This window comes from Gorilla gorilla, chromosome 13 (assembly GCF_029281585.2).
Source record: "Gorilla gorilla gorilla isolate KB3781 chromosome 13, NHGRI_mGorGor1-v2.1_pri, whole genome shotgun sequence".
Taxonomy (NCBI): Eukaryota; Metazoa; Chordata; class Mammalia; order Primates; family Hominidae; genus Gorilla; species Gorilla gorilla.
The window spans coordinates 120194101-120220764 of record NC_073237.2 but is presented as its reverse complement, the minus strand read 5'-3'; the positions used below and the strand labels follow the sequence as shown (position 1 = coordinate 120220764).

The 26664-nt window shown below is 35.8% G+C and overlaps 1 protein-coding gene and 2 pseudogenes across 15 annotated transcripts in view; 1 reads left to right on the top strand and 2 right to left on the bottom strand.

Annotated features, from left to right (window-relative positions):
• The window catches only part of DENND1A (DENN domain containing 1A), a 543118-nt gene that overhangs the window by 72888 nt on the left and 443566 nt on the right, over positions 1-26664 (top strand). The gene's annotated exons all lie outside the window — the stretch shown is intronic.
• Positions 7356-8006, bottom strand: LOC101148224 (phosphatidylinositol-glycan biosynthesis class F protein-like; annotated as a pseudogene).
• LOC115935893 (uncharacterized) lies at positions 8561-8617 on the bottom strand (annotated as a pseudogene).

Genomic DNA, 26664 nt, shown 5'->3' with positions numbered 1-26664 from the left:
TTTACTGGAAATGCTTTTTATGCTTCATTTTTTTATTCCTTTCTTTTGGATTATTTAAGCATTTTAATCATTCAATTTTTTCCCTTTTATCATTTGGGACTTAAATACTGTTTCTGTGCCTTTAACTGATACACTGAAAATAATGGTGGCTATGACTTATTAGTGCTTATTTTATAGCAGTCATTGTTTTATATGCTTTACCTATATTAACTCTTTTAATCATCACAAAAACCCTATGGGATAGATACTGTTACTGTCTCACTTTTACAGATGGGGAAACCATGGCATGGCGAGCTTATGTAATCTGTCCAAGGCCACAGAGCTATCAAGTAGTAGAGCTGGGATTTGAACCCAGGTCGTGTGCTTTCAGTGTCCATAATATTAACTAATACAGGCATACCTCAGAGATATTGCAGGTTCAGTTTAGTTGCAGACCACAATAAAGTGAATAGTGCAATAAAGTGAGTCACAAATTTATTTGGTGTCCCAATGCATGTAAAGTTATGTTTATACTCTACTATTGTCTATTAATTGTATAATAGCATTATGTTTAAAAAGGTACATATCATGATTTAAAAATATTTTATTGCTAAAAATTGCTAACAATCAACTTGTAATCTTTTTGATCGCAAACGATCTTGTCTAAATGTTGATGGCTACTGGCTGGTCAGGATGGTGGCTGCTGAAGGCTGGGATGGCTGTGGCAATTTTTTAAAGTAAGACAGCAATGAAGTTTGCTGCATTGATTGACTCTTTCTTTCACGAAAGATTACTCTGTAGGATGTGATGCTCTTTGATAGCATTTTAACCCCAGTCGAACTCCTTTTAGAATCGGAAACCTCTCAAACGCTGCTACTGGTTTATCAACCAGGTTTGTGTAATATTATAAATGCTTTCTTGTCATTTCAACAATGTTTAGAACATTTTCACCAAAAGTAGTTTCCATCTCAAGAAAGGACATTCTTTGCTTATTTGTAAGAAGCAACTTCTCATCCATTCAAATTTTATCATGAGATCGCAGCAATTCAGTCCCATTTTCAGGTTCTGCTTTTAGTTCTGGTTCTCTTGTAGCTTCTATCATATCTGCATTACTTCCTCCACTGAAGTCTTAAATACCTCAATGTCATCCATGACGGCTGGAATCAGCTTCTTCCAAACTCTTGTTAATGTTGGTATTTTGACCTCCCACAAATCACAGTTGTTCTTAATGGCATCTAGAATGGTGAATTCTTTCCAGAAGGTTTTCCATTTATTTTGCCCAAACCCATCAGAGGAATAATTATATATTGCAGCTATAGCCTTATGTATTTCTTAGACTTCAAAGTCAAAATTACTCCTTGATCCAGGGGCTGCAGAATGGATGTTGTGTTAGCAGGCCTGGCAACAACCTTCATCTCCTTGTATATCTCCATCAGAGCTCTTGGATGACCAGGTGCATTGTCTTTTTTTCTGAGTAGTAGGTTTCAACAGTGGGTTTAAACTATTTATTATGTTGGTGCAAAAGTAATTGTGGTTTGTGTCATCACTCAATGGCAAAAACCAGAATAATTTTTGCACCAACCTAAATAGTAATACATGCTGTAAAATGATGTGCTGGCATCCAGGCTTTGTTCCATTTATAGAGCACAGGCAGAGTAGATTTAGCATAATATTATACTTAAGAACCTAGGATTTTCAGAATGGTCGATGAGCATTGGTTTGAATTTAAAGTCACCAGCTGCATTAGCTCCTAACAAAAGATTCATCCTGTCCTTTGAAACTGGTTTTGACATCTCTCTAGCTATGAAAGTCCTAAATGGCGTTTTCTTCTAATATAAGGTGGTTTCATCTACACTGAAAATCTTTTGTTAGTGTAGCCACCTTCATCAATGATCTTAGCTTGAACTTCTGGATAACTTGTTGCAGCTTCTGCACCAGGATTTGCAGCTTCACCTTGCACTTTTTTATGTTATGGAGATGGCATTTTTCCTTAAACCTCATGAACTAACCTCTGCTAGTTTCAAACTCTCCCGCAGCTTCCTCACCTCTCTCAGCCTTCATAGAATTGAAGAGAGTCAGGGCCTTGATGTGGATCAGGCTTTTGTGTAAGGGAATGTTGTGGCTGGTTTGATCTGTCCAGACCACTAAAACTTTCATGTATCAGCAATCAGGCTGTTTCACTTTATTATCATTCATGTGTTACTGAAGTAGTACTTTTCTTTTTCTTCAAGAACATTTCCTTTGGATTCGCAATTGGGCTGTTTGGTACAAGAAGACTAACTTTGAGCCTATCTTGACTTTCAATATGCCTTCGTCACTGCTAAGCTTAATTATGTCTAGCTTTTGATTTAAAGACATGCAACTCCTCCTTTCAGTTGAATACTCAGAGGCCATTGTAGGGTGAATTATTGGCCTAATGTCAATATTATTGTGTCTCAAGGAATAAGGAAGCCCAAGGAAGAGAAAGATGGGAGAATGGCTGGTTGGTGGAACAGTCAGAACACACACACATTTATTGACGAAGTTTGCCATCTTATATGGGCATGGTTTATGGCACCCCAAAACAATTACAACAGCAACATCAAAGATCATTGATCACTGATCATCGTAACAGATATAATAATAATTTAAAAAGTTTGAAATATTGCAAAAAATTCCCAAAATGTGACACAGAGACATGAAATGACTTGCTCTATCCAGGGTTGTCATATACTTTCAATTTGTTGTTGTTGTTGTTGTTTTTTTTTTTTTAAAAGCAGTATCTTTGAAGTGCAATAAAACAAAGTATGCCCATACAAATCAACAGTTTCTGAGAAATTTTTGCATGTTTATTTAACTTTAATTGGCATCTTTACCCTCCTCCTGGACAATACAAGATTGTATATTGTTTTGACTTTAATCATTCCCCTCCTTGTTTATATGGTTTTTATTGTTGTGTATTTTACTTTAAACCTGTAAGATATTATTGATTTTTTTATATAATCAATGCTTGTTTAGATTCATCTGTGTATTTTCTATTTTCTTTGTTCTTTATTTTTTATTTTTTTGAGATGAAGTCTCGCTCTGTCGCCCAAGCTGGAGTACAGTGGGGCGATCTCAGCTCACTGCAACCTCCGCCTCCTGGTTCAAACAATTCTCCTGCCTCAGCTTCCTGAGTAGCTGGGATTACAGGTGCATGCCACCACGCCCAGCTAATTTCTGTATTTTCGGTAGAGACAGGGTTTTGCCATATTGGCTAGGCAGGTCTCAAACTCCTGCCCTCAAGTGATCTGGCCGCCTCGGCCTCCCAAAGTGCTGGGATTACAAGTGTGAGCCACTGTGCCTGGCCATTTTCTTTGTTCTTTATGTCTTCTTGCATCTCAGAGTTTTTTCATCTGGGCTAATCATCTTGCTTGAATAATATTCTTTGTTAGTGGCAAATATCTTAGTTTTGTTTATCTGAAGATGTCCTTATTCTAACCTCATATTGGAGATGTCATTTCATTGTCTTCTGGCTTCCTATATTGCTGTTGAAGTCCCTTTCCATTATAATTAATATTTTTGTGTCTTGTTTTCTAGTTTAGCAATGATATATGTCTAGCAGCGGAGTTTTCTTCTTATATATCTTCGTTAGGACCAGCTGTTGGAATCTGAGGACTTAGAACTTCTTTTTTTTTTTTGGAGCTTTGATTACACATATGTCTGACATTCTCTTTTTGTCCTTTACAGTTTTAAACCATTTTTTGTGTGTGTTTTCAATCTGTTTCTCTCTGATACATTCAATGACTTCTTCAAGTCTTTCTTCCAGTTTACTAGTTCTCTCTTCAGCTGTGTCTAATTGCTGGTAAAACCATCCATTTATGGCCAGGCACAGTGGCACACACCAGTAATCCTGGCACTTTGGGAGGCCAATGTGAAAGGATTGCTTGAGGCCAGGAATTCGAGATCAGTCTGGGCAAATAGTGAGACCCTGTCTCTACAAAAATGAAAACAAACAAAAAACCCATTGATTTAGTGTTTAATTTTAATTATTTTTAATAAGGTTCTTGAGATATTCACAAACCACACAATTTGCCCATTAATAAAAGATATAATTAATGGTTTTGGTATATTATTTAAATTGTGGAGTAATATGTGTATATATAAAACAAAATTTCCCATTTTAAATATTTTTAAGTGTAAATTTAGTGGTATTAATTATGTTTATACTGCTGTGCAGCCATCACCACTATCTGTTATTAAAATCTTTTCAACACCTCAAATAAAAACTTTGTAATCATTAACAATAATTTCCCATTTTCCCCTCCTTCCTAACCTCTGGTAACCTCTATCCTATTTTCTGTCTCTATGAATTTGCCTATTCTAGTTTCCTCATATAAGTGGAATCATATATTATTTGTCCTTTTCTGTCTGGTTTATTTCACTTACCCTGATGTTTTCAAGCTTTATTCATGTTGTAGTATGTACAGAACTTCATTCCTCTTTATGGCTGAATATTTATCCATTAGATGTATATACTGCATGTTGTTTAGCCATTCATCTGTTGATGGACAATTTGGTTATCTCCACTTGTCAGCAATTGTGAATAATGCTGCAATCAACAATGTCATTCATTGTTGGTATATGTTTGCATTTCTGCTTTCAATTCCTTTGGGTATATACCTAGGAATGGCATTGCTGGATCATATGGTAATTCTATTTTTTAGCTTTTTGAGTAACTGCCAAGCTGTTTTCCATAACAGCTGCACCATTTTATATAGCCACCAGCAATGTGTAAGGTTCCAATTTCTCTACATTCTTGTCAGTGGATACTGTTGTCTGTCTCTTTTATCATAGCCATTCTAGTGGGGATGAAGTGACATATCATTGTTATTTTGATTTGCCTTTCTCTAATGCCTAATTATATTGAGCATCTTTTAGTGTGCTTCTTGTATATTTTCTGTGGGGATGAAGTGACATATCATTGTTATTTTGATTTGCCTTTCTCTAATGCCTAATTATATTGAGCATCTTTTAGTGTGCTTCTTGTATATTTTCTGTGGAGAAATACCTATCCAGTGACTGGGTCGTTTAAAAAATTACCAGGTTATAAGGGTTCTTTATATATTCTAGATACAAACCTGTTATCAGATATGTGACTTGCAAGTACTTTCTCCCACTTTGTAGGTTAACTTTTCTCTTTCTTGATTGTGTCATCTGAAACAGAAGTTTTCATTTCAGTGAAGTCCTATTTATCTAATATTTCTTTTGTTGTTTGTTCTTTAGTATGGTACCTAAGAAACCATTGCCCATCCTAAAGTTACAATGATTTATTTCTGTGTTTTCTTCTAAGTTTGTTTGTTTGTTTGTTTGTTTATTAATTAGGTTTTAGCTCTTACATTTGGGTCTATAATCCATTCCTTTTTTTTTTTTTTTTTTTTTTTTTTGAGACAGGTTCTCACTTGGTCACCCAGGCTGGAATACAGTGGCATGAACTTAGCTCACTGCAACCTCAACTTCCCAGGCTCAAACAATCTTCCCACCTCTGCTTTGCAAGTAGCTGGGACTACAGGTGCATGCCACCACACCCACTTAATTTTTTGGGGGGCGGGTAGGGAGAGATGAGGTTTCACTATGTTGGCCAGGCTGGTCTTGAACTCCTGGCCTCAAGTGATTCTTCTGCCTCAGCTTCCCAAAGTGTTGGGATTGAAGGCATGAACCAGTATCCCCTGCCTACAATCCAAATCAAGTTGATTTTTATATATGCTTATAAGGAAGGAGTCTAACTTTATTCTTTCAAACGTAGTCAATTGCCCCTGCACCTTCTGTTGAAAAGTATTAATTCTCCATTGAGTTGTTTTGGTTTCCTTGTTGATTTTTTTTTTGTTTTTTGGAGACAGAGCCTTGCTCTCTTGCCCAGGCTGGAGTGTAGTGGCACAACCTTGGCTCACTGCAACCTCTGCCTCCCGGGTTCAAGAGATTCTTGTGTCTCAGCCTCCTGAGTAGCTGGGACTACAGGTGCGTGCCAGCATGCCCAGCTAATTTTTTGTATTTTTGGTAGAGATGGTGTTTCGCCATGTTGGCCAGCCTGGTCTTGAACTACTGGCTTCAAGTGATCTGTCCACCTCAGCCTCCCAAAGTGCTGGGATTACAGGCATAAGCTACCGTGCCTGGCCCCTTGTTGAAAATTAATTGACAATTGTAATTGACAATTGCAAATATTTATTTCTGGACTCTGAATCCTGTTCATATCCTAATGCTGTACTATACTGTCTTGATTACTGTAGATTTGTAGTAAATTTTAAAATTGAGAAGTATGAGTCCTCCAATTTTGTTCTTTTTAAAGATTGTTTGACTATTCTGGGTCCCTTGCATCTCCATATGAATTTTAGTATTAGCTTATCAATTTCTGCAAAAAGCCCAGCTGGGATTTTGGTAGGGATTTAATTGAATCTGTAGATTCATTTGGGGAGGATTGTCAGCTTAACGATATTGTGTTCCAATCCATGAATGTAGGATATCTTTCCATTTATTAAGGTAATGTTTAGGGTTTTTTTCCCATAATGTTTTGTAGTTTTCAGAGTATAAGTTTTGCAATTCTCTTGTTAAATTTATTCCTATTTTTCTTAATCTTTTTGATGTTATTGTAAATGGAAATTTTGAATTTCATTTTTGTATTGTTCTTTGTTAGTGTATAGAAATAGAATTGATTTTTAAAAATATTGATCTATTATCCTGCAGATTTGATGAACTAGTTTATTAGTTTTAATAGGTTTTTAGTGAATTTCTTAGGATTTTCTTTGTGTAAGATCATGTAATGTACAAATCAAGATAGTACTACTTCTTTCTTTCTATTCTTGATGACTTTTATTTCTTTTTCATACCTAATTACCCTGGCTAGAACCTCCAATACAGTGTTGGATAGAAGTGGCAGAAATGAATATTCTTTTCTTCATCTGCATCTTAAAGAGAAACATTTAGTCTTTTGGCATAATTATGATATTAATTATAGGTTTTTTAGATGCCCTTTGTCAGCTTGATGAAGTTCTGTTTTGTTTCTAGTTCGTTTAATTTTTTTTTATTATGAAAGGATATTGGATTTTGTCAGATGCTTTTTCTGTGTCTTTTGAGATGATTGTGTGATTTTTGTTCATCATTCTCTAGATACGGCTTATTATCTATTTTTGGATGTTAAACCAACCTTGCATTCTTGTTTTTAAAAATTCTACTGTAAGTACTTTATTTTAACTAGAAGATACAATCTCCAAGGAGTTTCATGGTTTAAAAAGCTACAATTACATCATGTTGTAACTACGTAAAACACAGTGCTGTAATGGAACTACTTGACTTTGATTATATACATTTTTGCACAGCCCTATGGAATATATGCAAAGGAATATTTTCTCCCTTTGCTCCAATTAATTGTTCTTGTATAGAAATTGCTTTATATTCCAGTATGTCCAGAATGGTAAAATAACAAGTCCATCCATGTTGCTAAAGGTCACTCCAAGCATATAGGAGATGGGCCATACCTGCCATGGTCTTTCTCCACTCATTGGTATTGGCAGTGCTTCAAGTTATGCTCCTACAAAACTAGAAATTGTAATGATCTGGAGACTATTCTCCCAAATGGCTGTAACTCCATTTCTACTGAAAACTCTAAGCTATGCTTTTGAGATTTGGTTCTAACAAACATAAGGTACAGTGGTAAAAGTAGACAAAATGACTGCAAATAAAAATGTTTCCAACACCAACTCTATTAGCTCCATATAGAACAAAAATTACATGGAAGGAGAAACAGGACAAAAGAAGGTAGATACAGCATTTCAAAAATCAAGTTACCTTGTGTGATAATGAACTTTTTTAGAGAATGCATTTGGTTTCACTACTAAATATAATACTAGATTGACAGCAGCTACAAAACCAGAACATATGCACAACCATGTCAAGTGTGTTTACAATATTGAGAAGTTCTCCAAGAAGAATGATGGAATGAAGACACTTAGGATAATTGAAAATATGCATAAAATATGGGTATAAAGTAGTTTTTTGATGTCAGTATCTTTCATGGTATTTTCTTGAGTGGCTGTCTCTCTCGCTTGGGGAAGGGACTTGGGGAACTACTGCATCCTACTATCATGTGGGAAGGGCTGTCCTGGCCCTAATGCAGGCACCCAACCTTGCATTCTTAGGATAAATCTCACTTGGTCATGGTGTGTAATCCTTTTTTTGTGTTGCTGGATTTGGTTTGCTAGTATTAATATATTGAGTATTTTTGCATTTTTAGTTTTCTTATATTTGTTTGCTTTTGGTATCAGCATAATACTGGCCTTATAGAATGAATTGGAAAGTTTTTCTTCATATTTTAGTTTTTGAAAGAGTTTATGAAGAATTGGTATTCATTCTTCTTTAAATGTTTGGTAGAATTCTCCAGTAAAGTCATCTGAGTTCATCTGTTTTGGTGGGAAGTTTTCAAATTAGTAATTCAATCTCTTGCTATAGGTCTATTCAGATTTTCTATTTCTTCTTGAATCAGTTTTGGTAGTTTGTATTTTTCTAGAGATTTGTCCATTTAATATATCTAATTTGTTGGCATACATTTGTTCATAGCATTCTCTCTCTTTTTTTTTTTCTGCTAAACCAGAAAACCTAGACAAATTCTGAAAGAGCTGTAACATTAATATTTTCTTGCTCCTCTGTATTTCTGCAAATATGGTCCTCATGGTTTTTTCTTTTACTTCTCACCTCTCATACATTGTACTTGCAGCCACTGCAAAGTAATTGTCATTTTCAGATGCTGTTTGTTTGTCTGAAATGTCTTTTCTCTTGCCTCATTGGAGGAATTGGCATTTATCTTCAAGATAATTTTCTTCATGCTGCCTTCCCTGATTGTCCAGACAGACTCAGTCTTTCCTTCGTTTGAATTCCGGTGTACTTCTACACATCTGTCAATGTACTTGTTTCTTTCAAAGGGCAGCTGAGCATCCTGTTCACCTTCTTTTCCCTAATGAGAAACATGGGACTTAATACAAATTGTTTCTTGGGAATTGCATGTTGAATAAATGAATGAGGTATGAAACATTTCTTCTGAGCTCTCAACCTGTTTGGATGCCTGGAAAGTATCTGAAATTCAAAATGTCTGAATTCGAACTCATGATCTGCTCATTAAACTGAATGAAGCTCTGGTCCCCTTCCACTGAGCAGCACATTTTAAAAATCCAGTATGCAAACTAAAAACCTACTGCCTTCATCCTGGTCACCTGCCTTCCTGCTCTCCCTCTATATTCAATATATCAGAAAAATTTGATTGATTTACCTAAATATCTTTAAAAACTAGGTATTTCTTCTCAACTATCATTATCCTAAACCTCTTTCTCACCTTCCCCCACCCCCCCTACACCAATTCCTTCAGGTCTCACTTCAGACATTAAATCATCCTTAGGGGGGAACCTTTTCAGATCCCCAAAGTAAGCTTGTTCTTACACTGTATAGTCTTGTGGCAGTTATCATAGCTTATAGTTACATTACTTGTGCAGTTGTTAGTTTGTCTGAGCTTCTGTACTGGACCTTAAACTCTGTGAGGGTAGTGATCACCCAGTATTTTCTTCACCACTGTATGACCAGATCTCAATATTAAGAAGATTTAGTGAATATTTATGGAATGAACAAACACTGAAAATTAGGTAATTTATGTGGAAATGCCTTTAAAATGAAAATTACTGGAGAAACATTATTTTGATGATCTCTTAACATTTAAAATAACTGTGATTAATTTATTGAATTTATAATTTTTTGTTTGAGTGAAGAGAAATTCTAAATTCTCATGGTATTTAAGGGTGCATCATCTTGGATAGATCCACTTATTGCTGATTAGGCTTTGTTTACTGGAATTATGGAATTGGTATAACAATAACAAAGTGTACGGTAAGGTCTCTCTGGAAAGCACTATACTACTTTCTAAATGACATCACCTTGGTAATTATCACATTTGGTTTAAGATTTCACTTAGCACAAAATGGGTTGCAGAAAGTCAAACTCTCGTATATATTTAAGTAAAGGTGATGACTTTCTTCACAATAGAGCAGAGATGAAATAGCTCCCACATTTGTTATTCTGAATGGAGCCTTGGGATGAAATTCCAAGCAGCAGAATGCCACTTAACATTCTGCATGCTATTTTGCTCTTTAGTAGCATAATTGTAAAATGAGGCAATAAAACCAGAAAAGATATAATATTTATACCTGTGTAGGCACTTCACATGATAAAATGTCACACGAGACTGTTTCCTCCATGCTGGTTATTTGGATAACGCCCCACCTGCCTAGTGACAGGAGGTGCTGAGTCTTGCATAAATCTTGGAAAGAAGGTTAGGGTTAATATAGTGAGTTCTTCAGTAGGAAAAAAAATACAGCATATGTGATAATAATAATGGCGACTCTTTGATTACTATTTTTGTACTGGCACTGTGCTAGGCTCTTGGGGACAGAGTGTGACAAAGAGGGAGATAATATAAGTGAGTACCTTTCATGTGTCAGCTATTCTGCTATACATTTTACTTACAATATTTGTAAAACTTATAATAACTCTGCCAGGTAGGTGGTGTTATCTCCATGTATATATGACTGATTATTGTTTATCTCATAAAAAATTCTAACGACCTCATTGGAGTTCTGTTATAATTATCATGTTTAAACTTTGGTGCTTTTTTTTAAGTTTAAATAGTCTTTTTTTTTTGAGACAAAAAAAATTAATGAGAAGAGACAAAGAAACATCAAAGAGCTTTTTCCTCTGATTGCTGTGTTAGAACTTTTGCCTGAAAATAGGTTACATTCCTTCTGTTTTCAGCTGAATCCTCATTAACTTTACATTTTAATGATGTCCAGGGCAAATTACACCATTTATGGTCAGTACCTTAAAGGGATGCTTAAAGGGGACTTAAAAAATTTTTTTTTGAGTGGTGGATGTATTTACTCCAGGAATATAAATTGATCCAGAATTCTTGAAAAAAAAAAATAGACAAAAACCCTTGAAACATGGGGTCGATGTTCCATTTCTAACTATTATAACAATTTAATTCAAAAGAAATTATTTTCACCTTAAAGTAAATTAATCATTAAAGAACATTTATAATATTTGGGAGTATGCAACTGGAACCAGTGTCCTACATTTATTTTTGAAAATAGTTTCGGTTTCTCATTTACTTGGATTTAAATTCAATTTTACTGCCTTAGCTTCAGAAATAATTCATAGGTGGTAGATGCTCAATAGGAATAAATGAAGACAGCTTCTCCCAGTTATGAAAAAAACAAGGGTGATTGAAATGCTAATATGTTGATAGACAGATTGTATTTGCACAAGAATGAGGGAATCTGCTGTAAGGTGGAACTCTTCACAGGATTCCAAATTATTCAATTTAAAAGAACAATATGAACTGTGGAGCTGTGCTTTCATTGTAAGCTTTGAATGCTTAATTATTATTAGATGATAAATTGGAATAAAGTGTCATGTTGTGTCAAATACTGTTTATTTCCTTAACAATTATTGGATAAGTGGATTAAGGGAAATTGGCCTGTCTGTCGAGGAAACTGTAATTATGAGAATGCCCCGTCTAACATCATGTATTTTATAAGGTTTGTACTCCTGTTTTTTAAATGTGTTTAATTGAATCCCTTCTGTGTGCCAGGCAGTGGGCTAATGTCCTTGTTAAGGCGTTTTTGAATGCAAGGGGTGGAATTTCACTAAAACTAGCTCAGGAAGGGCAGGGATAGAGGTGGAGAGGTCTGTTGTACAGTGAAGAACAGGAAGCAAAACCAGCTGGGCTTCATGAGGACCAATTGGAACCGGAAAGTCATGCACCAGGGTGGCTTCATCTCTTTCATCATGGCTTTGCCTCTGCTGGCTTCCTTCGTTCACCACTTATCTTGGTAATGGTTCAAAGTGGTCTATATGATCTTTCAGGCTTGGCTTCCCACCGTTAACAGACACTTTTTGTCTGTACCCGAGGTCGAGTCGAGCATGTGGCTCAGCCCAGACCTGGATAGTCCCTGTGGCCTCCAGGTGCTCTGCTGCACTGCCCCTTCCGCGTGAGCAGAGTGAAACATGTCTGCATGGAAAAAGATATGGCTCTTGCCCATGTGTGGCTTTTTGTGGAGATGATAATACACCTAAAAAGATTATTTCTACTTAAATGTGCTATGGACTTCCCTATAAATAAAATATTTCCGTTATCTGCTGTATTTGCAAACTGAGGAGACAGTGGGAGGGTTTGGGCACTGCCACTGAGTGAGGGTGAAGTGATTTTCTTTCAGAATGAGGTTTTCCTAGGTAGGGCTTCCTGAGGGTCTAAACCCATAATTGGATCCTACTTGCCACTGTACAAGGAAACTGAATGTAGAAGGAAAAAGAAATTTTCTTTGTTAGGTTTTCTTTCCAGATACCGCCTTGTATGATTGATTGGCCAACATATCTAATGCAATTTAAGGACATTTGGGAAATCTTTGGGTCTGATCTGTTGTGACTAATGATTCTTGATATGGCTATTTTTTTTAACTTGTCCATATTTCAGTTTTCTAAGGATTCAGTTAAAGCACTAGCAGATTCTGCAATTGCTCCTCAAGTATCATCATTTTTCTTATAACTGAGTATTGAAATGGAGCAAAGCTCGTGGCTGTAACTTAACATTTGTTAAGCTTCTATTTGCTTTATATATAGTATATACATATTATATATATACACGCACATATACACATACACAGACATATACATATATGCACAGATGAACAAGTATGTGTGTATTTTTTCTTATTCTTCCTGGAGCCCATAAGAGATTAATTATTGTCCTCATTTTATAAGTGTTACAAACCAACGCACAGAAAGATGAAGTAACTTGCCTTAAGGTAATACAGCTAGTAAGTAGTGGATTGTTGATTCGATTCTAGGTCTGTACTGTGCTGCCTGTGTCTATAATAGCTCTGCTTAAGGTTAATGGTCAGGTTGTGTTTCTGGAATGCTCAACTTCTCTGTTGGAACAAGGTTTTGCATCAGTATGGGTTGGTTAAAAGCGTAAATTCTGGTTCTGGTACAGCCAGTTTATAAGCTGTGTGACGATAGGATGTACAAGTTGTTTCGTATTTTTAATTTATAAAATGGGATTATTAATGGGTACCATCATAGAGGTTTCATAGGAGGAATGAAAGAAATAGTACAGTCTTTTTGCCACAACATGTGCAGGAGCAGTGTCAGAATAATGTAGAAATTGCATTGGTTTATATGTTTTATGCCATCAGGTTGGATTAGCTGAAGTCAAAGTAGACTAGCACTGTTTTTCTTGGTCTTTACGTTTGGGCAGTTTCTCCACTTTCTCAGTTTTTTCCTTTTCTTTAGGAAAAGAGGTGCTGACCTTGAGGTTTAGGTTGAGATTGCCATGGATAGAGTCAGGGCTCCCAAATTGTGCTTTTAGCCTTCTTTATATAGTGTTGAACAATAATTTTAAAATAGTTTGGTGTCTCAGTTTTCAGAAAAACTACATATGTATAACGTTTTTATTCATACCTTATCCCTGGATAGTAGTATCTGGTTGAACAGTACTTTTAAAATAGTTTGGTTTTTCAGTTTTCAGAAAAACTACATATATACAATGTTTGTATCCATACCTTACCCCTGGATAGGTATCTAATTGTTTCTGGGTTATGCTAATGCAACAGGACTATTTTGAAGTTGTGTTTTCTCCTTTAACTTGACCTGGTTTGTTGAAAGATGGTTGACCCTCTTGGGGGCAGGCAAGGGGGTGCTAATTGTGAAGTATCTTTGTTGAGTGATGAGACACTGGTGTCTGTGAATGTAGTGGAATGGTGGGATTGTTTGATTTTTCTAATTGCAGACAATCTAGGAACATAGGAAAGCAGCATGCAAAACATAAGATGCACAGGCTTTATCCTCGGTTGGGAGGAGTTTAAATCCTGACCCTTTCTTGGCCAGTAAACTGACTTGGACAAGGCACTTGACCTTTTTGGATCTCAGTTTTCTCATCAGTAATATGGAATTACTATCCCCTGCCTATTTTATTATCTTGAGAATTTAATGGCATAAGAAATGTAATAATATGCGGTATTCAGAGTACTTTCCTCGTAGTAGGTATTCAATATATGTTTAGTAAGGGAACTATAGAAGATAACAAATGTAGTTGTATTGTAGCCTATTTTATGCAATAAATATTCCAAAACATTTTATGTTACTATTTTTGTAAATTATCTGTTAAATGAAACAGAAAGGGAATGAACTTCTTTTGAAAAAGTCTGGGAAATTTTGTAACGTGAATAAACAACTTTTATTTGTAAGATAACATTAAAAATTATTTATAAAAATGTATACCTGTATACATTTTTCTGTACAGAAATTTGTTATATGCAGTAACATTTTAGTATTTCCTCAAATTTGAAATGAATAGCATGTGATATTAAGTCACTTAAAAATTCTCTAATATGAGATATTAAAAACTTAGACTCAAACTATAATATATTTTACTTAACCACCTTTTTGGCTACCTTTCTTTTGGTGTTTTATTATATATCCTTTTTATTTTTGTAAAAAAGTATATTAGCTTTTTTCTTCTTAACCGTATTTTTCCCCTCTATAATTTGATTGAAGAAATGAACTTGTGTTACTTTTTCTCTCATAGTAAGCCAAGTCTGGTGAATAAAATACCCATAGTCAAGAAATTTGTGTGAGCTTGGCCGCACTGTGAACTCCCTGATTTCCTTCAGTCTTGTTAATTCATATGTGAGCCCAGGGGTATTATTGCCCATTAGCCTTTCCTCATAGTTATTTTATGAAAGTGCACAATTAATGTGAGAGTGTCGTGAAACCTTCGGAGACAGTGCCCTGGACATACTGAGGTAAATTTTGTTCAAAATCAACAGATAGCACCCTACTGTAATCTGCTAGCAGCTTGTTTATCTAATTGTCAATAAAATTTCTGGTTCAGGAAAGAATTTATGTTATCCTGAAACTTAACATACCATGTCCCCGGAACCAAGGAGAAATAATAATAGTAACTGCCAAACACCTACTGTGTGTCAGACACCCTGCTGGATACTTTACACACAGATCTCTCATTCTCAAATTCCGAGATAGCCCATCTTCCTCATTTTATTGAGGGAGGTTAAGAAAACAACCCCTAACCATCTCACTTTTGCCAGGCTTCATAGCTGAAGCTCTCCCCACTTTTATATAGCATATATACCATATACCACTTTTTACCATATCCTCAGGAAACCCAAAGGACCTAACAGAAGTCAGAATGTATTTTGATGGAAAGTTAGTGATTCTTTTCTACTAATTTTTTTCTATCGGAGTGAACGAAGTGTGTGGTGGAGGAGTGTGTTTTGAGAGTTTTTGCAGTAGAAAGGTACTCAGGTTTTTTCTATTTTTTTTTTTCCTGGAAATCAAGAGGAAAATTCAGATATCCAAGATAAAGAGTTAGGTAAACGAATAGTAGTTTGTGGATAGGGTCTAGATGAACTAGACTTCTGGAAGGATCCTTTGATTTTTGAAATGTATTATTATGATTGGATAGTTGTGTGTGTGGCAGTGGTGAGGGCTGTGATGAGTGTGCTTGACCATTATAAAACTACCTTCATTACTAGAGGGACACAGATTCCCCCCACCTCTACCATGATTGTATTGTTGAAAGCCGCCTTTTATCATTTTGCTGCCATATGTGTTTGTGAAAATCAGCTGCGTTGTAAAAATTCTTACTTCCTGGAAACCAGAAACCCATTCAGCTAGTGTCCCTACCCTGACCACTTCCTCTTCGTTATTTCTAAATGACAGTGCTATTCCGGTAGCATTCCAGGCGTTCATCTAGCTAGGATTCCTTTTTCACGTTTGCTATTTGGTGCATTTTCTCCTGTTTTATTTGGTTTCATTGTCCTGATTAGTTCACCAAGTATAATAGAAGAGACATTTGCTTTGTTTTTTTTTTTTTTTTCCCTCTAAAGCAAGTTATTTTAGAGGGAGAGTTTACCAGTGATAAGAGCTGTTTATGTCCTGAGCGATTGATTTGTAATTAATGTTGCCTGGGCTCTTGCCTGTTGGCAGAATTGGTAACAGCTTGCAGTATTTTTTAAATTCTCTATTCTTTTTGGTATTTTGACAATGTCATTCATATCTCATGAAAAACTACCTCAGACAGGTTAAATGTGTTAAAACATGGAATGAAAAGGATGGAAGGAGACCCAGTGCTGCCTAGAAACCTTGATCCTTTGCCAAAGTATTTAAACAATTTAGTGTTTTGGTTTCCTAGCTCCAAGCTGCTTCTCAAATCCCTTGCTAATTAATCCAGTTAATGCTTTGTAGACTTACTATATGCGGTGCTTTGGCTTGCTCGTCTATCATTGAGAAGTCCGTTTTGTTTCTTGGAGAAAACCTAAGCTCTGTTCTGGTGCAGAGCTATATACAGGGCTTATGACGTGTGAGTAGTTTGGGGCCTTTAAAACCCCTATCTATGTAAGCATATACATACATGTTCTCTGCATTTCATGGTCCTTAGGCTTAAAATTTTAAAATAAAGACACAAAGTAGAAAATAGAAATCAGGTATTTCACACCAAACCAATGAACTGATTGAAAGCTCCCTCTGCTACTTGCTTTGTTAATTGTGCAAATTATTTGATGTCTCTAAGCCTCAATTTCCTCATCTGTAAAACGGGGGAAGATAATTTATTCCTCCTCATAGTATTGTTGTGAGGATGAAGTGAGTTTCTTATATACTTAGCAAGTGTCCAGAACACAGTAAAACTCAGTAAATAATGACTGCTTTTATTATTCTGTTGTGACCCTTATGTGTTGAATAAATTAACTTCTTTTGGTGCTTGCCGAATTGTGGAGGAGGTAGATTCCTTTTATCTATTTTCTTTTGGCAAAGATATATCAAATGTCTCAATTTGTATCAAGGATTTAAAAATCAAGCATTTGCTCATTTAACAGTAGTGATAATAAAAAATAGACAACTGTATTCTATTTGAGCCTGTTTTTTTTTGAGACAGAGTCTTGCTCTTTCGCCAGGCTGGAGTGCAGCGGCGTGATCTCAGCTTCCTGCAACCCCCGCCTCCCAGGTTCAAGCAATTCTCCTGCCTCAGCCTCCCGAGTAGCTGGGACTACAAGCATGTGCCACCATGCCCAGCTAATTTTTGTATTTTTAGAGAGGGGGTTTCACCGTGTTGGCCAGGATGGTCTCGATCTCTTGACCTTGTGATCTGCCCATCTTGGCCTCCCAAAGTTCTGGGATTACAGTCATGAGCCACTGTGCCCGGCCTGAAGCTGGTTTTAAGACCCATTGATGTGAGTTATCAATACAAAAGATTTTTCTAAAGTCTGAAAGGTGAATATCTCTCACTTGCTTACTAGAAAGCTTAGGTGCAGAAAAATATATAGGCTATTTCTTTTTCCGAGTTAAATAATTACATCAAACATGGAGGCACATTCAGGAATATTTACTGCTAGTGAAGCTCATGATGACTTTTTTTTACTAACCATTTCTGAAATTCATGTATTATGCCTAAAAAAGCTCAGAGTATGTCTTGGGAATTAGGAATTGGCAGGGTTCTCGCTTGATCATTATAGGAAATTTCACATTTCTCCCCCCCAAAGAATTTGTGGAGAAAAAAATTGTCTGCCAAAAAGTGTAAAATTCTGATTTTTTTTTCCAGCTAATTGTTTTTGTTTTTATGTTTAGAAAAACTTTTTTATAACATAAAAGCAGGAGCAAACAGGAAAATGCAGAAATACAAGTTAACAGTTTGATGGATTATCACAAAGTTAAAACATCCAGGTCAAGACATAGAACATTAGTAAGCATCTTGCCAGCCATCCTTATGTGTCTTTCCAAACACCATTCCCTCAATTAGAGAACCATTACCTTTTTGTTTTTTTTTTCTTTCCTTTCCTTTTTTTTTTTTTTTTCTTGAGATGAGGTCTCACTGTTGTTCAGACTGGAGTGCAGTGGCGCAATCATAGCACACTGTAGCCTCAAACTCCTGGGCTCAGAGCACCCTCCTACTTCAGCTTCCTGAGTAGTCGTGACTACAGGCATGGACCGCTCCCCCGGACCCCCAACCTGGCTAATTTCCTGCCGTGCTGCCCAGGCTGGTCTTGAACTCCTGGGTTCAAATGGTCTTCCCACCTCAATCTTCTGAGTAGCTATGATTACAGTGTGAGCAAATGTGCCCAGCTAAAACCATTATCTTAACTTCTAATAGCATTGATCATTTTTACCTGTTGTTCAACATATATACATGGAGTTATATAGATGGAGTCATGAGTATATTTAATATTTTACTTGTTTTCTTTTGCTCAACAATTATATTTGTGAGATTATCCTTGTGTGCACCTGTAGTTTGCTCCTTTTCATTGCTATACACTATTCTGTAATATGAATATGCCACAATCGATCCATTCTACTGTCTGTAGACATTTATGTTTCCCCTTTGGTTTTGGTTATTTCAAATAATGGAGCTATGACATTATAGTAAATATATCTGGTGTTTGTATACTCCCACTTTTGTTTGGTATGTACGTAGGAGTGAAATTTCTGGGTCATATTGTTTGTGTATGTTTAGCATAAAATGCCAAGCTTTCCAGTGTGGTGGAACTGATTTGCATCCTCATCTGCTGTGTGAGCTCCTCTTGCTCTGTATCATCACCAACACTTACTGTTAAAGGTCTTTTTAATTTTAGCCATTCTGAATGAATGGGTAGTGTATTTTGCTTTGGTTTTAATTTGCATTTTCCTGATTACCCGTGAAGTTGAACATCTTTTAATGTACCTGCTGGTTATTTGGCTATGTTGTTTTGTTGTTATTTTTAAGGAATTCTTTGTATACTCTAGATACAGTTTCTTTGGTTATGTGTTATAATTTACCTTGTACTCTGTGCCTTATCTTTCCACTCTTTTAAAAGTTAATATTATTTTTAATTGACATCATAATTTTATATATTTATAGAGTACAGTGTGATGTTTTGATATATGTATACAATGTGGAATGATTAAATCAAGTGAATCAACATGTCCATCACCTCACTTATTATTATTATTGTTTTTGTTTTTTTTTGGAGATGGAGTCTCACTCTGTTGCCCAGGCTGGAGTGCAGTGGCATGATCTCAGCTCACTGCAACCTCCGCCTCCAGGGTTCAAGAGATTCTCCTGCCTAGCCTCCCGAGTAGCTGGGATTACAGGTGCTCACCACCATGCCTGTCTCATTTTTGTACTTTTAGTACAGACAGGGTTTCACCATGTTGGCCAGGCTGGTCTTGAACACCTGACCTCAAGTGATCTGCCCACCTCAGCCTCCCAGAGTGCTGAGATTATTATTTTGCCATAGGAATCTTCAGTAGGCATAGCACTATTTATTGCAAAGATCATCCTTTCTCTACTTCTCCGCATTGCCACTTTCATTAATCAAATGTCCATGTATGCAGGGGTCTCTTCCTGGTCTCTTTATCTGTTGTACCACTACCAGCTGAATGAATTATTGAAGCTTTATAATAAGTTCTAATACCTAGTAGACTAAGTCTTCCCATTTTGTTATTGTTAAAAGTTTTTTCTTGGTTATTATTGGTCTTTGTAGTTTCATATAATTTTTGAATTGGTTTGTTAATTTCCCTTAAAGTGCCTTGCTAAGATTTGTATTGGGATTTCATTGAATTGATATAAATGTGAGGAGATTTGATTATTTACATATTTAGTCTTCACATGAAGACTATATAATGAACATGACAGATTCCTTGATGTAATTTAGGTCCTTTTGTCATTTCTTTCAGTTATTATAGATATTCGTGTATAAGTCTTGCTTATTTTCATTATATTTATTTCTGGGTATTTGGTGTTCTCTGCTATTGTAAATGGTATCTTTGAGTTTCATACTCTAAATATTTGTGGATGTGTTGAAATACAGTTAAATTTTGAAACCTGACGTAGTATCCAGCACATTTGCTAAGCTGTCTTATTGATTCCGATAATTTATCTGTAGATATTGTATTTTTTTAAACACAATCATGTTGCCTGCAAATAATAGTTTTATTTCCTCTTCTAATCCTTATGCCTTCCTTTCTTGTTCTTATTACGTGGGCTTAAGACCAGCAGTATAATGTTTAATGAGATTGATGATGGCAGGATTTCCTATTCTTTTCTGGTTTTTTTTTTTTTCATTTTTGAGATGAAATTTCACTCTTGTCACCCAGGCTGGAGTGCAGTGGGGTGATCTCGGCTCGCTGCAACCTCTACCTCCCGCGTTCAAGTGATTCTCCTGTCTCAGCCTCCCGAGTAGCTGGGATTACAGGCGTCTGCCACCATGCCCAACTAATTGTTTTGTATTTTTAGTAGAGATGGGGTTTCACCATGTTGGCCAGGCTGGTCTCAAACCCTGACCTCAGGTGATCCACCCCCCTCGGCCTCCCAAAGTGCTGGGATTACAGTTGTGAGCCACTGTGCCCGGACCTCTTTTCCCTGTTTTGAAGGGAAAACTTTCCACATTTCACCTTTCAGCACCACGGTGGCTATAGGTTTTTTTAATTGAGTTTTTTGATTGATTTATAACTCACATATAGTAAAATGAACAAATCTTAAGCATACAGTTTGAATTTTGAAACATGTATACACCTGCATAATTAACACCTCAGTCAAGATGTAGCTCAGTTTCCCATATACTCTTCTCTTTATTTCCAATTCCTTTACCCCACCAGAGACAACAACTGTTCTGATTTATGTTACCATAGATTAGTTTTGCTTTTCTTAAACCTTATAGAAATGGTATTCTATAGCATTTCCTTATAGAAATGGAATTCTCTTGGTTCTGGCTTCTTTCATTCAACATAAAGATTTTTTGAGAATCATCCAGATTGCTTCACCTATCAGCAGTTTATTCTTTTTATTGGTAAGTAGTATTCCATTGTATAAATATTATAATTTGCTTATCCATTTTGATGAACATTCAGGTGAGACACAGTTTTTAAAAATAGATAACCTTTATCAGATTAAGACATCTCCTTTGTGTTATTGGAATAAACTCAAGTAGGTTGTCATGTATTATTATTTAATATATTGCTGCATTCCTTTTGCTAAAATTTTGTTTAGAATTTTCACATCAATGTTTAAATGAGGGATAAATTTCCTTTCTTGCATTGTCTTTAGATTTTAGTATCAAGGTTTCACTGGCCTCAAAACGAGTGTTTCCTCTTTCTCTATTCTCTGGAAAATTTGGTGTGATATTGATATGTGTTGTTCCTTAAAAGGTTGGAAGAACTTACTAATGAAGCCATAAGAGCTTGTAGTTTTCTCCATTAAACATGTCTTAATTATGTGTTCCCTGTATTTAATAGTTATTATACCTATTCAGGTTTTCTATTTCTTCTTGTATCAGTTTTTTTTTTGTATTTGTTTCCTTGTTTTTGATTTCTTCTTTTGCCTTTTATTATCCATCTGTTTGATTTTCTTTTCCTATCTTCAATATTTGTCACTTTGAATCCTTTTTAGCTATTTCCTCAGGATTTTTTGAATTTATCTCCTTTTACCTTCTGTTTCTCTTAAGGCATTATCTGTTGTGGTTTGTTGTTGTTGTTGTTGTTGTTGTTGTTGTTACTGTGTTTTCTCTAATTGGTTTTCATATTGGAAATGATTTTTTTCTTTTAAGTCTGAATTTTTTTCCTGAGTTCATCACCTCATTTTTACATTTTTGTAATTCTGATTTGTGTATTATTTCATGTCATGTGTAATTTTCTTAAAGTATTTTAACTAATTTGAAAGGAAGGTTATGGTTTTTATTTTGTGTTGATGTTTGTCTGTCATGCCTTCATTGTCTCTAGGGACATTAGTCTGAATCTTATTCTGCTTTTTCTAATCATAACTTCCTATAGGATCTTACATTAACACTCATTTATTGCTCATTTATATGTGAAATTAGTTTTTCTGAACTTTTAGGAGGAGAAGTAGGTAGCTGTTATACTTCACTGAGCTATCTCTTGTGAAGTTTTCCTGTGATGCTTAAAAGCATATGATTTGTGGCCTAATCTTGCCTGGCTCCGTTCCCTTCTCCTGTCTTTTCCTGAACTTTTTCTTTATTTCAGTTCTATGGTCTCTATACTGTTCAATTTTGATTTTACTTCCAGAAGCTTCACTTTGCTGTAGGTCCTTGTCCTAGAAGAGATCCCTATCTTTGGGAACTCAGAGTTTTAGAAACTGTATGACAGTTCTGCAACCTTCTTGTCAGAATCTCAGTTTGGTTTTTGATATTTTCATTGGGTATAGAAATCTAGCTTGGCATTTATTTTCTTTCAGGATCTTTAAAATATCATCTCATTGTCTTCTGGCTTACATTGTTTCTGCTGGAAAGTCATCTGTAAGTCTTATGGGTGTTCCTTTAATGGCAATTTTTTTTTCTTTTTTTTTTTTTGGCTACTTTTAAGTTTTTCCTTTTCATTTTTTATTTTTAGCAGTTGCACTACAATTAGTGTAGGTGTTAATGTCTTTGCATGTGTCCTGCTTGAGGTTTAGAGTGTTTCTTAAATCTGGGATCTGATTTTTTGGTATTAATTTTGGGTATTTCTTAACATTACTTATTATTTCTTGTAAGCCAATTCTCTTTCTATGTTTTTTCTGGGACTCCCAGTGACATACAAGTTAGACCTAGTCACAGTAGTTCATATATAACTTACTCTCCCTTCTCTTTTTCAGTGTTATCCATTTGGGCTTAATCTGGATATTTTTTTCTGACCTATCTGTTCACTTGTTTTTTTCTTCAACTAATCTACTGTCCACTGAGTTATTAATTCATTTTTTTGTTCTAAAGTCTAATTTATCAGTTTTAATTTTATGCAAAATTCTCAATCTTTTTAAACTTTCTTCCCCTCCCTGTCTTCCATCTTATCTCCGTCTCTCTCTCCCTTCCATGTCTTTCTTTCTTTCTCATATTGAGCAAAGTTATTTCAGTGTCTGTGTCTGAGGCCAGTATTATTTGAATCCCTTCTGGGTCTGTTTCTATTGCTTTGAATCTCTGTTGTCACCTTTCTTTTGTCCCTGTTTACTTGGTTATTTTTTATTGAGTGCCAATTGTTGTATATTCAAAACCAGGTATATATTAAGGTCTAGGGTAATATTATCCTCCTCCAGAGAGGATTTATATTAATTTTGTTTTTTAAGGCTAGTCATGCTAGCAATTGTCTCATCCCCTTGCTCCATCCTTCCTTCCTTCCCAATTAGGGGTTTAGGTGATTTGAAGATGGGCTTAGTCTCTGAGGATTCATCTATTTCCTTTTTACCCATCTCATGAGGTATAATTATTTGAGGTCCAACCCAAAGCCTAAAGCACTTACTGGGACCTCTTCTATTCTGTGGGCCCTACAAAAAATTACAGTTTTGTCTTCTTCATCCTGTTGGGGATTTGAAACCTCTGATCACCTTTGAGCCCCTTAGTTGCCTCTTCAGTAATCAGCCCATATCCTTGGGAGAAACATGTTCTCAAATGCTAGAATTTTGTGTCTGTGTGTACATGTACATGTGTGTGTGACAAGGTCTCACTCTGGTTGCCCAGGCTGGAGTGCAGTGGCATGATCATGGCTCACTGCATGACCAGCCTCGACCTCCCAGGGTCAGGTGTTCTCCCACCTATATATATATATTATATATCCATTAATGAAATTATTCAAGGTCACAACAAAATCTTTTTCCTGAGGCACTAAATAATCTTATTCTAGTTCTTCTTTTCTTTCAGACTTAGGACTTTAGGCTAACAAGTACCCTGACATTATAAGGCAAGTATACAGGAACTATAAGTGAAAAAGAAAAGAGGCCAAATAGGATGCATGTGATGTGGGTGTATATGTGTAATATAGACTGCAGAAAACCTATAATTAATTTTATATGCATGAATAACTGCATATGAATCCTCCCACATAATTAGTTGAGTTGTGTTGAGTTCTTTTTCAATGGAAAAATATTTTTTCAGGAATTTGTCATACATTACAAGCTTTGATTTTTTTTAAGCTCTCTACATGTAGATGTGTACTTTTAAATCCACACTGTATAATTAATCATGGGTTTGTTGGAATTACAGAAGTTATTTTCTAGCTTTAAGTTAGGTTTACATTATTGCTTATTTCTAGAGTCATACTTTGTATTTCCTTGTCTGTTTCTATAGTGCTTTGTACCATCATCAGTTTAAAAGAAGAGTTTAAAGAATGCTTTTTGATAGGCCTCCCACTAAGAGAATCTAGTTGGTGCTTCATCCTCACACCTGATAAATGGGTGAGATGCTTGTCCACAGGGCTGTGCAGAAGTTGCAGGTTTTGGGAACATGGCAGATGGGACAGAGTGGAGAATAGGTTTAATTAGAGGGGAAGCCAAGGGAAGATGGTATCTTGAACCAAGTCTGAGAGGCAAGGTGAAAAGGGGAGAGCTAATACTGAGAACCTCAGCCAAGAGAATCAAGGGTATCATGGAATGTGGTGTGAGGAATGGTTTGATACAAGTATTCTGGAAGTAAGGTGGAGGAAAGGAAATGTGTATTGCAGCAGTGGCTGGAGGGGCATGGGGGAGAACATGGTGGCTTATAGGAGTCTTTCTGGCCCAGGACATTAGGAAATACTTTTTATTTATTTTATTTTTATTTTTATAGAGACAGGGTCTTGCTCTGTCATTGTGCTGTAGTGCAGTGGAGTGATCACAGTTCATTGCATCCTCCACCTCCCAGGCTCAAGCAATCCTCTGACTCCAGCCTCCTGAGAAGTTGGGACTACAGGTGCAAACCACTGCACCTGGCTAATATTTGTATTTTTTGTAGAGATAGGGGTCTCACTTTGTTGCCCAGGCTGTGGAAATAATTTTTAGAGTCCATAGTTCATATCAAGGATCTTTTGTGTTAGTTAACTTCCCCTAGCTTATGCTGCCTGAAGAAATTAACAAAAAGGACCCCAGAAATCTCAGGGGACTGAGAAAAACAAAAGTTCATTACATTCCTACAGTACCTTTTGGTTATAGCTCTGCTCTAGGGTCAGCTTTGACTCTCACTCAGGTATCCAAGCTGAAAGAGCAGCCCTCATCTGGGACATCCTTTTCTCATGGCAGAAGAAAAAGAAAACTGATGGAACCATGTGATAGCTCGTAAAGCTTTAGCTGCAAATTGGCACAGGCCACTTGCATTCACATTTCTTTGGCCACTGCTTTCACAGAGAAGGGCACTGTAAGTCACATGCCAACAGGCAAGGATGTATAATTTTCTCCAGGAAAGAGGGGTGAAAAATCGGATACAAAATTACAGTCAACCACATCTTCCTTTCTGGATGAAACTTTACATGTGATAAATATACACTCTTACAGAATTAGATACAATTTACCATTTTATATTGGCTTTTAAGATACGCATTTTCTCCTGAGTTAAGGTCTGAAATCTTGATGCATCTTACAGTAGATGGGGTCTTATAATCACTGCAAGCCAGGCAGCTGTTGTGATGTCATTGCCTAGGCATGAGAGAACTTGGCTGCTAGTCCTGGTGGTAGGATTGGACACCTGCAACCATTGACATTTCAGGATCATTTGAGAAAGGAATATGAGTCCTGACTTTCATTTGAAAATTTTCTGTTGACACCCCCTAGTAAGATCAGCATCCATTACAGAATGGGTGTCACCAGCTTGAGAAAAAAATCTCAGAGGCAGTAGTTGCGCTTTTCTTCTTTTTTCTTTTCTTTCTTTTTTTTTTTTAAAGAAGAGCTGTGTCATCAGTGTTCCCAGGAGCATTGGGAACATGAATACTTTCACTAATTGATTGTGCTTATGTTTTACTTTTTATGTATGTATAGTAGTATTATATAAAAAATCTAGAGAACTATATCAATAAGTGTAAGTTAATTTTACGTGATAAGAAACCATGGAACCAAACTTTAATTGCTCTCTCTTGTTTTTTGTTTTGGTGTTTCATGACTAATGGTGCATTTTATTCTCAGTGGCACTTAGACTCTGAAATATGGTAACTTGCTTCTTGCCCACTTAAAAATATTCATTATTTATTGGGTAAATGGAGCCAAGCTTTCTTTCTTAGAAGGCCTTCTTATAGGACATATTTTAAAATGAACTTTGAACTAATTTTACTCATTCTAGCTTTAAATAAAATTTATAAGAGATAGGTAAAACCTATGTTCTTGAAATGAAATTTTATTCTATTGTTTGGTACCACATAATGAAGTTAATCTTTTTCTCCAGAACAGTAAACTTTTAGTAAGGAGATAGGTTTTATTTTATTTTCTAATCATTTAATCTTACACTAGAATCGATAGCTAAAGCTTTTTTCCCCAATAAATTAACAGTTTACAGTAGTACCTTAGACATAGATTGGGAGGTATGCTGGTGTTATAAAAAAATCGGATGAACTCTGTAAACACCCATTTGGAAAAATAGCCATTTTGATTCTTTTCTTTACTTTTTGGCTTTCTCAGTTTTGAAGCTACCAATGTATTTTGAATTTAAATTACATATATTGGTAAAAAAAAAAGTTAACAGTATGTAGTCCATTGGTGATTTTCCAAATCCAAAAATTGATTTACCAGCAAGTACTATACAAAATTTCTTCACATCGCATTCAGCAAACAACTACTGAGATATTATGTTAGAATTTACAAAGATGAATAGAGCACCACTGTCCCGCCTTCAGAGAACTTTCAATCTATTGTTGGCAAGTGACTGC